This window comes from Coregonus clupeaformis, chromosome 23 (genome assembly GCF_020615455.1).
Source record: "Coregonus clupeaformis isolate EN_2021a chromosome 23, ASM2061545v1, whole genome shotgun sequence".
Lineage (NCBI taxonomy): Eukaryota > Metazoa > Chordata > Actinopteri > Salmoniformes > Salmonidae > Coregonus > Coregonus clupeaformis.
In genome coordinates, this window is record NC_059214.1 from 44,289,627 (window position 1) to 44,306,435 (window position 16,809).

Consider the following 16,809-nt stretch of genomic DNA (forward strand, 5'->3'; position numbering starts at 1 on the left):
TTCTCTCCTTCATTCTGCTTCATTGCAACTCAATATTATTAAGGTGTTCCTAATCAAATCAAATCAAATCAAATTGTATTTGTCACATGCGCCGAATACAACAGGTGTACAGTCGTAGTAAAACGTTTTGAGAATGACACAAATATTAATTTTCACAAAGTCTGCTGCCTCAGTTTTTATGATGGCAAATTGCATATACTCCAGAATGTTATGAAGAGTGATCAGATTAATTGCAATTAATTGCAAAGTCCCTCTTTGCCATGAAAATGAACTTAATCCCAAAAAAACATTTCCAATGCATTTCAACCCTGCCACAAAAGGACCAGCTGACATCATGTTAGTGATTATCTCGTTAACCCAGGTGAGAGTGTTGATGAGGATAAGGCTGGAGATCACTCTGTCATGCTGATTGAGTTAGAATAACAGACTGGAAGCTTTAAAAGGAGGGCGGTGCTTGAAATCATTGTTCTTCCTCTGTTAACCATGGTTACCTGCAAGGAAACACGTGCCGTCATCATTGCTTTGCACAAAAATGCCTTCACCAGGCAAGGATATTGCTGCTAGTAAGATTGCACCTAAATCAACCATTTATCGGATCATCAAGAACTTCAAGGAGATAGATTCATTTGTTGTGAAGAAGGCGTCAGGGCGCCCAAGAAAGTCCAGCAAGCGCCAGGACTGTCTCCTAAAGTTGATTCAGCTGCCGGATTGGGGCACCACCAGTGCAGAACTTGCTCAGGAATGGCAGCAGGCAGGTGTGAGTGCATCTGCACGCACAGTGAGGCGAAGACTTTTGGAGGATGCCCTGGTGTCAAGAAGGGCAGCAAAGAAGCCACTTCTCTCCAGGAAAAACATCAGGGACAGACTGATATTCTGCAAAAGGTACAGGGATTGGACTGCTGAGGACTGGGGTAAAGTCATTTTCTCTGAAAAATTCCCTTTCCGATTGTTTTGGGCATCCGGAACAAAGCTTGTCCGGAGAAGACAAGGTGAGCACTACCATCAGTCCTGTGTCATGCCAACAGTAAAGCATCCTGAGACCATTCATGTGTGGGGTTGCTTCTCAGCCAAGGGAGTGGGCTCACTCACAATTTTGTCTAAGTACCAACACATCCTCCGAGAGCAACTTCTCCCAACCATCCAATAACAGTTTGGTGACGACCAATGCCTTTTCCAGCATGATGGAGCACCTTGCCATAAGGCAAAAGTGATAACTAAGTGGCATGGGGAACAAAACATCGACATTTTGGGTCCATGGCCAGGAAACTCCCCAGACCTTAATCCCATTGAGAATTTGTGGTCAATCCTCAAGAGGCGGGTGGACAAACAAAAACTCACAAATTCTGACAAACTCCAAGCATTGATTATGCATGAATGGGCTGCCATCAGTCAGGATGTGGCCCAGAAGTTAATTGACAGCATGACAGGGCGGATTGCAGAGGTCTTGAAAAAGAAGGGTCAACACTGCAAATATTGACTCTTTGCATAAACTTAATGTAATTGTCAATAAAAGCCTTTGACACTTATGGAATGCTTGTAATTATACTTCAGTATACCATAGTAACATCTGACAAAAATATCTAAAAACACTGAAGCAGCAAACTTTGTGAAGACCAATACTTGTGTCATTCTCAAAACTTTTGAGCACGACTGTAGACCTTACAGTGAAATGCTTACTTACAAGCCCTTAAACAACAATGCAATTTTATGAACAAATATCAAAAAATTAAAATAAACCTTAAATAAAAAATTATAAGAAGAAATAAAAGTAACAAATTATTAAAGAGCAGCAGTAAAAGAACAATAGCGAGGCTATATACAGGGGGTACCGGTACCGAGTCAATGTGCGGGGCACCGGTTAGTAGAGGTAATTGGTGGGGGGGTGCAATGCAAATAGTCTGGGTAGCCATTTGATTAGACGTTCAGGAGTCTTATGACTTGGGGGTAGAAGCTGTTTAGAAGCCTCTTGGACATAGACTTGGCGCTCCGGTACTGCTTGCCGTGCGGTAGCAGAGAGAACAGTCTATGACTAGGGTGGCTGGAGTCTTTGACAATAGGGCCTTCCTTTGACACCGCCTGGTATATCGCTCCTGGATGGCAGGAAGCTTGGCCCCAGTGATGTACTGGGCCGTACAGACTACCCTCTGTAGTGCCTTGCGGTTGGAGGCCGAGCAGTTGCCATATCAGGCAGTGATGCAACCAGTCAGGATGCTCTCGATGGTGCAGCTGTAGAACCTTTTGACCTTTCGAGGATCTGAGGACCCATGCCAAATCTTTTCAGTCTCCTTAGGGGGAATAAGTTTTGTCATGCCCTCTTCACGACTGTGTTGGTGTGCTTGGACCATGTTAGTTTGTTGGTGATGTGGACACCAAGGAACTTGAAGCTCTCAACCTGCTCTACTACAGCCCCGTTGATGAGAATGGGGGCGTGCTCGGTCCTGTTCTTTTTCTTGTTGTCCACAATCATCTCCTTTGTCACGTTGAGGGAGAGGTTGTTGTCCTGGCACCACACGGCCAGGTCTCTGGCCTCCTCCCTATAGGCTGTCTCGTCGTTGTCGGTGATCAGGCCTACCACTGTTGTGTCATTCGCAAACGTAATGATGGTGTTGGAGTCGTGCCTGGCCATGCAGTCATGAGTGAACAGGAAGTACAGGAGGGGACTGAGCACACACCCCTGAGGAGCCCCTGTGTTGAGGATCAGTGTGGCAGATGTTTTGTTATCTACCCTTACCACCTGGGGGCGGCCCGTCAGGAAGTCCAGGATCCAGTTGCAGAGGGAGGTGTTTAGTCCCAGGGTCCTTAACTTAGTGATGAGCTTTGAGGGCACTATGGTGTTGAACGTTGAGCTGTAGTCAATGAATAGCATTCTCACATAGGTGTTCCTTTTGTCCAGGTGTGAAAGCGCAGTGTGGAGCGCAATAGAGATTGCATCATCTGTGGATCTGTTGGAGCGGTGTGCAAATTGGAGTGGGTCTAGGGTTTCTGGGATAATGGTGTTGATGTGAGCCATGACCAGCCTTTCAAAGCACTTCATGGCTACCGACGTGAGTGCTACGGGTCGGTAGTCATTTTGGCAGGTTACCTTAGTGTTCTTGGGCACAGGGACTATGGTGGTCTGCTTGAAACATGTTGGTATTAAAGACAGGGAGAGGTTGAAAATGTCAGTGAAGACACTAGCCAGTTGGTCCGCACATGCTCTGAGTACACATTTACATTTTACATTTTAGTAATTTAACAGACGCTCTTATCCAGAGCGACTTACAGTTAGTGAGTGCATACATTTTCGGAGAACGTGATCACACAGTTGTCCGGAACAGCTGAAGCTATCATGCATGTTTCAGTGTTACTTGCCTCGAAGCGAGCATAGAAGTAATTTAGCTCGTCTGGTAGGCTCGTGTCACTGGGCAGCTCGCGGCTGTGCTTCCCTTTGTAGTCTGTAATAGTTTGCAAGCCCTGCCACATCCGACGAGCATCGGAGCTGTTGTAGTACGATTCGATCTTAGTCGTGAATTGACGCTTTGCCTGTTTGATGGTTCGTCGGATGGTTCTTATAAGCGTCCAGGTTAGAGTCCGGCTCCTTGAAATCGGTAGCTCTACCCTTTAGCTCAGTGCGGATGTTGCCTGTAATCCTTGGCTTCTGGTTGGGGTATGTACGTACAGTCACTGTGGGGACGATGTCATCGAAGCACTTATTGACGAAGCCAGTGACTGATGTGGTGTACTCCTCAATGCCATCGGAAGAATCCCGGAACATATTCCAGTCTGTGCTAGCAAAACAGTCCTGTAGCTTAGCATCTGCTTCATCTGACCACTTTTTTATTGACCAAGTCACTGGTGCTTCCTGCTTTAGTCTTTGCTTGTGAGCAGGAATCAGGAGGATATAATTGTGGTCAGATTTTGCAAATGCAGGGCGAGGGAGAGCTTTGTACACATCTCTGTGTGTGGAGTAAAGGCGGTCCCAATCTCCTTCCGCGATATCTTATTTTCTTTCTACTGTGAATGACGGGGATGAGAGCCCTGTCGGGTGTCTGGAGCAAATCCCGCTCATCCGACTCATTAAATAAAAAGTATTCGTCCAGTCCAAGGTGAGTAATCGCTGTTCTGATGTCCAGCAGCTCTTTTCGGTCATAAGAGACGGTAGCAGCAACATTATGTACAAAATAAGTTACAAACAGTATGAAAAAACAAATAAAATAGCACGGTTGGTTAAGATCCATACAACGGCAGCCATCCCTTCCGGTGCCATTTTTGAATGTTCCCAATGTTTGGTATACTCAGTATATATATATATATATATATATTAAATGGTTTGATGAAGAATGCAAAAACCTTAGAAAGAAATTGAGAAACCTCTCCAACCAAAAACATAGAGACCCAGAAAACCTTAGCCTACACCTTCACTATGGTGAATCACTAAAACAATACAGAAAAACACTACGGAAAAAGAAGGAACAGCACGTTAGAAATCAGCTCAATGTAATTGAAGAATCCATAGAATCTAACCACTTCTGGGAAAATTGGAAAACACTAAACAAACAACAACATGAAAAGTTATCTATCCAAAACTGAGATGTATGGATAAACCCCTTATCCAATCTTTTTGGCCCTATAACAAAGAACAAACAGCAAAAACAAATACATGATCAAATACAAATCTTATAATAAACTATTAAAGACTGCCAGAACACACTGGATTCTCCAATTACATTGAATGAACTACAACCCAAAAAGGCCTGTGGTGTTGATGGTATCCTAAATTAAATGATACAATGTACAGACCACAAATTCCAATTGGCTATACTTAAACTAATTAACATCATCCTTGGCTCTGGCATCTTCCCCAATATTTGGAACCATGGACTGATCACCCCAATCCACAAAGGTGGAGACAAATTTGACCCCATTAACTACCGTGGGATATGCATCAACAGCAACCTTCGGAAAATACTCTGCATTATCATTAACAGCAGACTCGTACATTTCCTCAGTGAAAACAATGTACTGAGCAAATGTCAAATTGGCTTTTTACCAAATTACCGTGCGACAGACCACGTATTCACCCTGCACACCCTAATTGACAAACAAACAAAACAAAACAAATGCAAAGTCTTCTCATGCTTTGTTGATTAAAAAAAAAACATTTGACTCAATTTGTCATTAGGGTCTGCTATACAAATTGATGGAAAATGTTGTTGGGGGAAAAACATACGACATTGTAAAATCCATGTACACAAACAACAATGACCTGTGTCCATGTATGCTGATGATTCAACCATATACGCATCATCAACCACAGCTAATGAAGTCACTGAAACCCTTAACAAAGAGTTGCAGTCTGTTTTGGAATGGGAGGCCACTAATAAACTTTTCCTGAACATCTCTAAAACTAAGAGCATTGTATTTGGTTCAAATCATTCCCTAAGTTCTAGACCTCAGTTGAATCTCGTAATGAATGGTGTGGCTGTTGAAGAAGTTAAGGAGACTAAATTACTTGGCGTTACCTTAGATTGTAAACTATCATGGTCAAAACATATAGATTAAATGGCTGTAAAGATGGGGAGAGGTGTGTCCGTAATAAAGAGATGCTCTGCTTTTTTGACACCATACTCCAAAAAGCAAGTTCTGCAGGCTCTAGTTTTGTCTAATCTTGATTATTGTCCAGTCATGTGTGGTCCAGTGCTGCAAGGAAAGACCTAGTTAAGCTGCAGCTGGCCCAAAACAGAGGGGCACGTCTTGCTCTTCATTGTAATCAGAGGGCTGATATAAATACTATGCATGCCAGTCTCTCTTGGCTAAGAGTTGAGGAGAGACTGACTGCATCACTTCTTCTTTTCATAAGAAACAATAATGTGTTGAAAATCCCAAATTGTTTGCATAGTCAACTTACACACAGCTCTGACACACACACTTACCCCACCAGACATGCCACCAGGGGTCTTTTCACAGTCCCCAAATCCAGAACAAATTCAAGAAAGCGTACAGTATTATATAGAGCCATTATTGCATGGAACTCTGTTCCATCTCATATTTCTCAAATAAACAGCAAACCTGGTTTAAAAAAACAGATAAAGCAACACCTCACGGCACAATGACTCTCCCCTATTTGACCTAGATAGTTTGAGTATATGTATTGATATGTAGGCTATGTGTGCCTTTTCAAAAAATGTATGTAGTTCTGTCCTTGACCTGTTTTTGTCTATTAATGTTCTGTATTATGTAATGTTTCATGTTTTGTGTGGACCCCGGGAAGAGTAGCTGCTGCTTTTGCAATAGCTAATGGGGATCCTAATAAAATACCAAATACCAAACAAGTGTGTGGTTAAAATTGGCAATAAAACACACATATTTCTTTCCACTGGGCCGTGGGGTGAGACAGGGATGCAGCTTAAGCCCCACCCTCTTCAACATATATATCAACAAATTGGCGAGGGCATTAGAACAGTCTGCAGCACCCGACCTCACCCTACTAGAATCCGAAGTCAAATGTCTACTATTTGCGGATGATCTGGTGCTTCTGTCCCCAACCAGGGAGGGCCTACAGCAGCACCTAGATATTCTGCACTGATTCTGCCAGACCTGAGCCCTGACAGTAAATCTCTGGCAGACAGAAATAATGGTGTTCCTAAAAAGGTCCAGTTGCTAGGACCACAAATACAAATTCCATCTAGACACCGTTGCCCTAGAGCACACAAAAAACGATACATACCTCGGCCTAAACATCAACGCCACAGGTAACTTCCACAAAGCTGTGAACAATTTGAGAGACAAGGCAATAAGGGCCTTCTATGCCATCAAAAGGAACATAAGATTTGACATACCAATTAGGATCTGACTAAAAATCAGTTATAGAACCCATTGCCCTTTATGGTTGTGAGGTCTGGGGTCCGCTCACCAACCAAGAATTCACAAAATGGGACAAACACCAAATTGAGACTCTGCATGGAGAATTCTGCAAGTATTTCCTCAGTGTACAACGTAAAACACCAAATAATGCATGCAGAGCAAAATTAGGCCGATACCCGCTAATTATCAAAATCCAGAAAAGAGCCGTTAAATTCTACAACCACTTAAAAGGAAGCGATTCCCAAACTTTCCATAACAAAGCCATCATCTACAGAGAGATGAACCTGGAGAAGAGTCCCCTAAGCAAGCTGGTCCTGGGGCTCTGTTCACAAACACAAACAGAACCCACAGAGCCCCAGGACAGGAACACAATTAGACCCAACCAAATCATGAAAAAACTAAAATATAAATACATGACACATTGGAAAGAATTAACAAAATAACTGAGCAAACTAGAATGCTATTTGACCCTAAACAGAGAGTACACAGTGGCAGAATACCTGACCACTGTGACCCAAACTTAAGGAAAGCTTTGACTATGTACAGACTCAGTGAGCATAGCCTTGCTATTGAGAAAGGCCACCGTAGGCAGACCTGGCTCTCAAGAGAAGACAGGCTATGTGGGCACTGCCCACAAAATGAGGTGGAAACTGAGCTGCACTTCCTAACCTCCTGCCAAATATATGACCATATTAGAGACACATATTTCCCTCAGATTACACAGACCCACAAAGAATTAGATAACAAATCCAATTTTGATAAACTCCCATATCTATTGGGTGAAATACCACAGTGTGATGTCACAGCAGCAAGATGTGTGACCTGTTGCCACAGGAAAAGGGCAACCAGTGAAGAACAAACACCATTGTAAATACAACCCATATTTATGTTTATTTATTTTCCCTTTTGTACTTTAACTATTTGCACATTGTTACAAAACTGTATATAGACATAATATAACATTTGAAATGGCTCCCGAGTGGCGCAGCGGTCTAAGGCACTGCATCTCAGTGCTTGAGGCGTCACTACAGACCCCTTGGTTCGATTCCAGGCTGTATCACAACCGGCCGTGATTGGGAGTCCCATAGGGCGGCGCACAATTGGCCCAGCACCGTCCGGGTTTGGCCGGTGTAGGCCGTCATTGTAAATAAGAATTTGTTCTTAACTGACTTGCCTGGTTAAATAAATAAAAACATATTCTGGAACTTTTGTGAGTGTAATGTTTGCTGTTCATTTTTGTATTGTTTATTATCTTTTTCACTTGCTTTGGCAATGTAAACATATGTTTCCCATGCCAATAAAGCTCTTTGAATTGAATTGAGCTAGAGTCCTCCATTCCGCTGCTACTCATACAGTCGATATCCTCAAATTAATAGTTGTTTTTTTGTCTTCTGGTTTTACTCAGTGATTGATGATCATATTGTATAATAAAAGTCTGCTAAGCATTTAAATTATCACTTAAAGTTTGATAATGTTGATAGAATAATCTATCTGGAGCCTATGTAGTCCTACTATATTAAGGTGCATTGGAGTTATGCTGCTATATTGAGTTGGCTATATCTAAACATAGATCAATCCTTCAGTGGAGAAAGTACAACTTTGCATTAAAACCCTCCAGATGTTTTTCCCTGGAAGGAGATATGGACGTGCACAGGATCATTGAAGTGTGTGGTGTGTGTGTGTGCATGTGGGTGTGTTTGTGTGTTAGTCCCTTTGTCCTTAGCCATCTGAAACCTAACTTTTCCCATCAGTGTGTGTAGGTGACCTTATCTACATAACATTCATGTTCTCTCTCCCTCCCTCTCCCTCCCTCTCTCTATCACTTTATCTCTCCCTCTCTCTCTCTCTCTCTCTCTCTCTCTCTCTCTCTCTCTCTCTCTCTCTCTCTCTCTTGCTATCTCTCTGTCTCTCTCTCTCTCTCTCTCTCTCTCTCTCTCTCTATCTCTATCTCTCTGTCTCCCCACTGGACGTAAATGAGAGCTGTAACCTCTAGTGTCTTCTCACCTTTAAACACACCCTCCCTCCACCTCTGTAATCCATGCATGTGTCTCCCACTGAATGAATTCACCACCTCTCAAATGATCCTGTGTCCATCAGTGTTCTGCCTGTGTGTTTCCCTGCTATTATTACTCGGAGAACGTACGTACATGGGGGATAATAATGTGTAGAGAATGGAAGCTGACGCGAGTGGGAGACTAATGCCTGCTGTGTTGCAGTAAAACAGCATTTGACAGAGAAAGTGTCGACCCCCGACTGTCCATCAATCAAACACCACACTGACACTTTCCCACAATCCGGCAGTGCTCCCCCAGCGTGAATATTTAACAGGTAGAGAGAGCTCCCTCATTGGCTCCCCTGAGACTCCAGGAATCTGATTGGCTCAGGTGTCTCTCCCTCAGTGATAATCTCCCTCATCACGTCAACATGTATACTTCCAAGGCCCTCAGGCTGTTTGTGTGTGTCTCTGTGTCTCTCTTTGTGTGTGTGTGTGTGTGTGTGTGTGTGTGTGTGTGTGTGTGTGTGTGTGTGTGTGTGTGTGTGTGTGTGTTTAGGCAATATAAAAAACATGACTTTTAAAATAACAAAATCATAGCATTATCTGCTTACAGTTTCCAATACAGTGCTACCTTGTCCTATTCTCAGTTAGCTCTATCCCAGCCTGCCTGCTTGCTCTATCCCTGCCAGTCTCAGCTGTGTGTGTTTTATGGTCTGGAGGTCAGTGGTGTCTCTAAGGGAGAAGTGACTCTCTTATTACATCATATGAAAGCCTGACATTTAGCCTGAATTGGAGCATCTGGCCAGTGGTAAAGGTAATGTAATAAAATGAAATGAAGCCCTATATGCTCCTGTACCAACTAGCTCTCACTGTCTCACATCAGAGTTAGACGTTCATCCATGTTTCTCAAACGTCAAATTTTGAAGTTGTTCCAAACGTCAAATGTCAAAGTGTTTAAGGTTAAGTTTAGGCATTAACTCTGAATTTTTGGGGTTAGGGTTAAGTTTAGGCATTAACTCCGGAATGTTAAAGCAACAATCTCAAAATCAACTTTCTATTGCTGGATTTCAAACTTGCAAACTTTGGAATCAGAGGCAGATGCTTACGCACATCCGCCATCCCCGTCCACAACACCCTAGCAAAACTGAAACCTACTTGAAGTGAACAGTGCTCACTTTTGCCCCTACTGGCCAGTTTCCACGTCATCTCCGGACATCCTTAGACATTTTTAATTTAACATTTAAGTCATTTAGCAGACGCTCTTATCCAGAGCGACTTACAAATTGGTACATTCAACTTAGGATAGCCAGTGGGACAACCTCATCTTGATCACAGTAAGTACACTTCTTCAAACAAGCAGCTGCGAGCAAAGTCAGTGAAATCAGGGACAACTACATCTCGATCACAATAAGTACATTTCTTTAAACAAGTCAGTGCTAGCAGGTGAAATAAGTCAGGTGTTAGTTTAGACAAAAGACAGTGGTAGTAAAGGGGGGGTAGAAGGATTACTATTATACTATTCCAGGTATTCCTTAAAGAGGTAGCGTTTCAAGTGTCTCCGGAAGGTGGTCAGTGACCGCTGTCCTGGCGTCGTGGGGGAGCTTGTTCCACCATTGGGGTGCCAGAGCAGTGAATAGCTTTGACTGGGCTGAGCGGGAACTGTGCTTCCGTAGAGGTAGGGGGGCTAGCAGGCCAGAGGTGGATGAATGTAGTGCCCTCGTTTGGGTGTAGGGTCTGATCAGAGCCTGAAGGTAAGGAGGTGCCGTTCCCCTCACAGCTCCGTAGGCAAGAACCATGGTTTTGTAGTAGATGTGAGCTTCAACTGGAAGCCAGTGGAGTGTGCGGAGGAGCGGAGTGACGTGAGAGAACTTGGGAAGGTTGAACACCAGACGGGCTGCAGCGTTCTGGATAAGTTGCAGGGGTTTAATGGCACAGGCAGGGAGCCCAGCCAACAGTGAGTTGCAGTAATCCAGACGGGAGATGACAAGTGCCTGGATTAGGACCTGTGCCACTTTCTGTGTAAGGTAGTGTTGTACTCTCCAAATGTTGTAGAGCATGAACCTGCAGGATCGGGTCACCGCTTTGATGTTAGCAGAGAATGACAGGGTGTTGTCCAGAGTCACGCCAAGGTTCTTTGCACTCTGGGAGGAGGACACAATGGAGTAGTCAACCGTGATGGTGAGATCATTGAGCGGGCAGTCCTTCCCCGGGAGGAAGAGCAGCTCCGTCTTGCCAAGGTTCAGCTTGAGGTGGTGATCCGACATCCACACTGATATGTCTGCCAGACATGCAGAGATGCGATTCGCCACCTGGTTATCAGAAGGGGAAAAGGAGAAAAATAATTGTGTGTCGTCTGCGTAGCAATGATATGAGAGACCATGTGAGGATATGACAGAGCCAAGTGACTTGGTGTATAGCGAGAATAGGAGAGGGCCTAGAACTGAGCCCTGGGGGACACCAGTGGTGAGAGCACGTGGTGCGGAGACAGATTCTCGCCACGCCACCTGGTAGGAGCAACCTGTCAGGTAGGACGCAATCCAAGAGTGAGTAGCGCCGGAGATGCCCAACTCTGAGAGGGTAGAGAGGAGGATCTGATGGTTCACAGTATCAAAGGCAGCAGATAGGTCTAGAAGGATAAGAGCAGAGGAGAGAGAGTTAGCTTTGGCAGTGCGGAGAGCCTCCGTGACACAGAGAAGAGCAGTCTCAGTTGAATGACCAGTCTTGAAACCTAACTGGTTAGGATCAAGAAGGTCATTCTGAGAGAGATAGCAGGAGAGTTGGCTAGAGACTTGGCTAGAGTTTTGGAGAGAAAAGAAAGAAGGGATTCTGGTCTGTAGTTGTTGACATCGGAGGGATCGAGTGTAGGTTTTTTGAGGAGGTGTGCAACTCTCGCCCTCTTGAAGACGGAAGGGACATAGCCAGCGGTCAAGGATGAGTTGATGAGCGAGGTGAGGTAAGGGAGAAGGTCTCCAAAAATTGTTTGGAGAAAAGAGGAGGGGATAGGGTCAAGCGGGCAGGTTGTTGGGCAGCCGGCCGTCACAAGTCGCAAGATTTCATCTGGAGAGAGAGGGGAGAAAGAAGTCAAAGCATAGGGTAGGGCAGTGTGAGCAGGACCAGCGGTGTCATTTGACTTAATAAATAATGTAGGCACGCTGTGTCCATAATAAGTGTATGGGTTGTAGGTTGGGAGCTTTTGTGAAGGAGCACAGTTAGAAAGATATGGCATATAGAAGCAAACCGGATGGACATCATGAAAATGATCGGAGAGGTTGAGAGTAGAAGAAGTTCAGGAGAAAGACAAAACAAAATGTAATTACTGTAAAATTGACTGTGTCCATAAAATGTAGATAGTGGGTATGGGCTGGAAGTAGAGGCCTAGGCGTTGTTGTTCACTAGTTTACTCCAAGTGGGGAAAGGGTGGTGGTGTTGGAAAGTAATAAAGGGGAATATATATATACATCTATTTTTAAGGATATGTATGTGTATGTATGTATGTGTGTGTGTATGTGTGTATATGTGTATGCATGTGTATGTGTATATAAAAAAAATAACAAATAAGACAAATTAATAAATAAATAAAATATATTTAAAAAAAGAGGATTGGATGTCGTCAACCTTCTTTTCAAAATGGTTGACGAAGTCATCCACAGAAAGGGAGGAGGGAGGGGGAGGAGGAGGAGGATTCAGCAGGGAGGAGAAGGTGGCAAAGAGCTTCCTAGGGTTAGAGGCAGAGGCTTGAAATTTAGAGTGGTAGAAAGTGGTTTTAGCAGCAGAAACAGAGGAAGAAAAAGTAAAGAAGAGGGAGTGAAAAGAAGACAGGTCCGCAGGGAGTCTAGTTTTCCTCCATTTCCGCTCGGCTGCTCGGAGCCCTGTTCGGTGAGCTCGCAATGAGTCGTCAAGCCACGGAGCAGGAGGGGAGGACCGAGCCAGCCGGGAGGATAGGGGACATAGAGAGTCAAAAGATGCAGAAAGGGAGGAGAGGAGGTTTGAGGAGGCAGAATCAGGAGACCGGAGGGAGAAGGATTTAGCAGAGGGAAGAGATGATATGGTGGAAGAGGAGAGAGTAGCGGGAGAGAGAGCGAAGGTTGCGACGGTGCATTACCATCTGAATAGGGGCAGAGTGAGTACTGTTGGAGGAGAGCAAGAGAGAAAAGGATACAAAGTAGTGGTCGGAGACTTGGAGGGGAGTTGCAGTGAGATTAGTAGAAGAACAGCATCTAGTAAAGATGAGGTCAAGCGTATTGCCTGCCTTGTGAGTAGGGGGGGACGGTGAGAGGGTGAGGTCAAAAGAGGAAAGGAGTGGAAAGAAGGAGACAGCGAGAAATGAGTCGAAGGCAGACGTCGGCAGGTTAAAGTCACCCAGAACTGAGGGGTGAGCCATCTTCAGGAAAGGAACCTGGAGGGCGATAAATGACAAGGATGTTAAGCTTGAATGGGCTAGTGACTGTGATAGCATGGAATTCAAATGAGGAGATAGACAGATGGGTCAGGGGGAAAAGAGAGAATGTCCACTTGGGAGAGATGAGGATTCCTGTGCCACCGGGGTATGTGAGAACACATGATCAGACGAGGAAAGAGCAGTAGGAGCAGCAGTGTTTTCTGTGGTAATCCATGTTTCCGTCAGCGCCAAGAGGTCGAGAGACTGGAGGGTAGCATAGGCAGGAACAACCAGATTAGAGTGGTAGCAGCCACGCGGTGTGAAGCGTTTGTATGGCCTGTGCAGAGAGGAGAGAACAGGGATAGACAGACATATAGTTGACAGGCTACAGAAAAGGCTACAATAATGCAAAAGTGATCGGAATGAAATTAACTAAACATCTGGGGAAGCGAGAGAGCGGGGCCTCCCTCGACTAACTCCCGCAGAACAACTTGGCAGAACTGTCTTTGTTTCAGGGGCAGTCTTCGTTTTGGGGACAGCTGCCGCAGACAGCTGCAGCTGAACAAAGAGGTTGTGCTAATAACACTAAGCTAATTGCCTAGCACATATGTAGCCACTCCCCCTCCTATTGAGTTGTAATCTGCAGAGAACAAAATAAGTGGCTGGACCCGCGTCCAGTGTGAATGGGTAGCAATCGCTTCTTAAGCAGACTGGGTTGCTTACTAACTATGACAGACAGACAGTCAGAACCAACACAGTTACAAGTTAAAACAATTCTACTTACAGAATCAAGCAGGATCCTTCCAAGACTATTAGTTGACACATGGATGGACGTCGAATACTGACTTGTATCACTGTTGACCAGGTCACATACAGAGAGAGATGGGGAGGGGGGGGGGGCAGGTGTGTTTATTGAACAATAACATGTTATAAATATCTCTGTGATATCATACAATACACACACACACACACACACACACACACACACACACTACATACGCACACACTACACACACTACACTGCACACTGTACCCATGAAGCGCACAAACATTTCCTCTGACCTATAAAAACCATTGCATTTATTGAATGAGAATGTCAGCAATTCATTACTTCTGGACAGATGACCACTGTGTGATGCTAACATACAGTATGTTATAGTAATCAGGGGTCACGTTGATGCAGAATTCAGCACTTTTTTTTTTAACGCATAACAAATATCTTGCTGCGTTTTGTAAACACAGATCTAAAATGCTTCTTATTGTAATTTCTGCTCGGCATCAGATTAATTTTGCACTTCAGTTGCACTTCTCCACTTGGATGAGAATTCACGAACGGGCATTCTATCAGCAGACAGAGCACTGACTGATGTGGAGCTACTTTGGATGCGTTGCACTAATTGAATTTCTGTGAAGGAAAACTATAGTTGCACGCCCCTGATCACTCTATTGAAGCAAAACAACACTGTTGACTTTCAGTAGAAAACACAGGTGAAATGGTCTGCGTTTTGAAAATGCAGATTTGTGAACTCTAACGCAGACCTCTGGTAATGCCACTGGTTTCCTCCTAGGTCTCATTATGAAGGAATGTAGTATGACATTTACATTACATTTTAGTCATTTAGCAGATGCTTTTATCCCTCTTATGACCCAGTCTACAGTACGTCAATGCCACAGACCACAATGAAGGAAAGGAGATGACAGCAGGAAGCCATTTGACTGTATTGAGACCCAGTCTACAGTACGTCAATGCCACAGACCACAATGAAGGAAAGGAGATGACAGCAGGAAGCCATTTGACTGTATTCAAATCAAATCAAATCAAATGGTATTTGCCACATGCGCCGAATTCAACAGGTATATATATACCTTACAGTGAAATGCTTACTTACAAGCCCTTAACCAACAATGCAGTTTTTAAGAAAAATTGTACAAAATAGATAAGTAAAAAATAAAAAACAGCAAAAATTAAAGAGCAGCAGTAAAATAAAGTAACAGTAGGGAGGTTATATACAGGGGGTACCGGTACAGAGTCAATGTGCGGGGGCACCGATTAGTCGAGGTAATTGAGGTCAATTGAGACCCAGCCTACAGTACGTCAATGCCACAGACCACAATGAAGGAAAGGAGATGACAGCAGGAAGCCATTTGACTGTATTGAGAGCCAGACTACAGACTTGCTCCAGTGCTGTCAGAGTGCTATTACATCACTGGGATGACTAAGCAGGTTCCTTTCCTCCCCTGGTCTCTGTGTCTCTCTGTGTGTGTGTGTGTGTGTGTGTGTGTGTGTGTGTGTGTGTGTGTGTGTGTTGTGTCATTAGTATTCCCAGGGCAGTCTGTGCAGCCCGGCCATTAATTCAATAGTGGTTGTGAGTCTTTGGTTCAGTAAGCTGCTGAACACGTCGTTAGCCCTAACCCCGATAATATATGTATGTGTGTGTGTGTGTGTGTGTGTGTCTGTGTGTGTGTGTGTGTGTGTGTGTGTGTGTGTGTGTGTGTGTGTGTGTGTGTGTGTGTGTGTGTGTGTGTGTGTATGCGTGTGTGTGTGTGTGTGTGTGTGTGTGTGTGTGTGTGTATGCGGTGTGTGTGTACATGTGTGTACATGGGAAGAATGGGTGGAAGAAAGGACAGGGGGTGAGGGAGGAGAAAAGAAAGAAAGAAAGAAAGAAAGAAAGAAAGAAAGAAAGAAAGAAAGAAAGAAAGAAAGAAAGAAAGAAAGAAAAGCTGAACTAAGCAGGAATAAGCAGAGTGGTCTTTTCTATGCATTTTCTCTTAGGTTGTTCTCACATATAGTCCTCTTTAAAAGAACCAATCTCAACCCTCTTTAAAGTGGACTCAAAAAAATACAAAGAAAAAATGCCACTGTTGTCTTTCTATTCACACTGCCCTTGCCTATGAATGAGGACTCAACTCTTTTGCCAGTTCACTTCACCTACAGTGGCTTCTGAAAGTATTCACCCCCTTGTCATTTTTCCTATTTTGTTGCCTTAAAATTGATTTTTGGGGGGGTTTGTATCATTTGATTTACAGAACATGCCTACCACTTTGAAGATGCAAAATATTTTTTATTGTGAAACAAAGAAGAAATAAGAAAAAAAAAACAGAACTTGAGCGTGCATAACTATTCATCCTCCCCCCCAAAGTCAATACTTTGTAGAGCCACCTTTTTCAGCAATTACAGCTGCAAGTCTCTTAAGGTATGTCTCTATAAACTTGGCACATCTAGCCACTGGGATTTTTGCCCATTCTTCAAGGCAAAACTGCTCCAGCTCCTTCAAATTGGATGAGTTCCGCTGGTGTACAGCAATCTTTAAGTCATACCACAGACTCTCAATTAGATTGAGGTCTGGGCTTTGACTAGGCCATTCCAAGACAAGTGTTTCTTCAGCAGTATGCTTAGGGTCGTTGTCCTGCTAGAAGGGGAACCTCCATCCCAGTCTCAAATCTGTGGAAGACTGAAACAGGTTTCCCTCAAAAATGTCCCTGTATTTAGTGCCATCCATCATTCCTTCAATTCTGACCAGTTTCCCAGTCCATGCTGATGAAAAACATGGTGGATGGTGTTCTCGGGGTGATGAGAGGTGTTGGGTTTGCG

The 16,809-nt window shown here is 44.1% G+C and overlaps 1 protein-coding gene across 1 annotated transcript in view; it reads left to right on the forward strand.

Moving 5' to 3' along the window:
* The window catches only part of LOC121536522 (interleukin-1 receptor accessory protein-like 1), a 401,955-nt gene that overhangs the window by 164,246 nt on the left and 220,900 nt on the right, over positions 1 to 16,809 (forward strand). The gene's annotated exons all lie outside the window — the stretch shown is intronic.